Source organism: Mobula birostris, chromosome 9, assembly GCF_030028105.1.
Source record: "Mobula birostris isolate sMobBir1 chromosome 9, sMobBir1.hap1, whole genome shotgun sequence".
NCBI lineage: Eukaryota > Metazoa > Chordata > Chondrichthyes > Myliobatiformes > Myliobatidae > Mobula > Mobula birostris.
The window spans coordinates 5,104,509-5,106,134 of NC_092378.1; the positions used below are offsets into that span (position 1 = coordinate 5,104,509).

At 45.0% G+C, this 1,626-nt stretch overlaps 1 non-coding gene across 1 annotated transcript; it reads right to left on the bottom strand.

Annotated features, from left to right (window-relative positions):
• Positions 1–1,082: 1,082 nt before the first annotated feature.
• trnal-uag (transfer RNA leucine (anticodon UAG)) lies at positions 1,083–1,164 on the bottom strand. The gene has a single exon. It is a non-coding gene; the product is annotated as a tRNA-Leu (tRNA).
• Positions 1,165–1,626: the final 462 nt, after the last annotated feature.

Below are 1,626 nucleotides of genomic sequence, written 5' to 3' on the forward strand. Positions count from 1 at the left end.
AACCCTGGGCGCCCTCCCAAGACTATGGTCAACATGCTCCTAGAAGACAGCGGCGCGGCTAATGTAGATGAACTGAACACACTGATGAGGGAGAGGGAGAAGTGGAGAGTCGCTGGCCCCCTAGGCCTGAGTCGATGCAGTAGTGGTAGTAGTAGTCCTGCTACACAGTTGGTTTGTGTGAGGACAGACATACAAGTCTGACCTTTTCACATAGATGTAAAGTTACAGTCAATGGAAGTGGGCGCCAAGAAAGCAAGAGGATTTTTTTTTTTTGCCACTCCACCACTGCGGTTTGTGGTTGGAGAGGTGTAACAAGAACCAAGGTCGTTTTGTGGTGAACACAACTGAGATTGTAGCTGGAGGAGAAATGGTCACTACTGAACACAATCTTTATCAATGTAGAAAGCAGTCAATTATGCCAGTTACCAAAACAAAAATTTAATTTCAGCAGCCTGTAAATCCATTGCAAAGGCAAGCAACAAAGGCAATTTCAGAGCTATTGCAAAATGCCAGTGAAAGGGGCTTTGAATACTGGAGAGTTATTCAGGCATAAAGAGCATGACGTGTCTATTCTGTGATTAACTTTGTCACTCTGACGGCCCACTGGGGTAGTCAAAGACCCAATATCTGTGAGTCTGAGTCCGCTGGACGCTGGAAGCTGAAGAAGACAGCCTGTCCTGGAGTTAGAGGACTGTGTATGTGTGTGGGTGTGAGGGAGGAACGGGGTTTGTTTTGCTGTTGTTGTTTTGTTTTGGTATGTGTTCTTGCGTTGTGTAGTTCTGCTGAGCATTGTGGCACCCAGAATGTTTGGCAACACGTGAACACATGTGCTGTCCCCAGCACACCCTCGTGTGTGTTTGTTGTTAATGCAAATGACACATTTCACTGTATGTTTCAATGTACGTGTGATAAATAAGCTTGAATCTTGAATCTTCACATGTACATGGAAATATAGAGTGAAATGTGTTGTTCTGCATCAGTGATGATTTCCACATTTCACTAACCCCAATTATGGAAGGAAACTGGAGGAAGAACATAGAAAGCAGGCTTGCAGTGCTGTGCTGACCCAGAAAATATTTCACTGGCAGTGGTGGGATTCGAACCCACGACTCCGGAGAGACTGGAGCCTAAATCCAGCGCCTTAGACCGCTCGGCCACACTACCAATGCTACAAACAGACCGGTAGACTTTTCAGTGAAGATATTGATTAACAAAGAACCTATTTATGTGCAGAGTGATACTCTCACATACCGCTGAATACTGAGTCCAGACAATCTCAGATACTCAGCCTGATATTTCTGCTGAGATGCACTGTCACTTTAAAAGCCCAAGTGAGATGATTTCCTCAATTAACTCAGACCCTGGTGAGACTGCATCTGGAATATTTGGCATGGTCAGATCAGAAACAACTACTTCCTTGCATATATCCATGCCATGTCTCGATATCTTTGTGCATTCATTGAAAGAGCATTCCATAGCAGACACACACAAAATGCTGGAGGAACTCAGCAGTTCAGGCAGTATCTGTGGAAATGAATGAACAGTCAGCATTTCAGGATGAGACCCTTCTTCAGGACTGGAAAGGAACGGAGAAGACACCAGAATAAAAAGGTGGGGCAAGGGGAA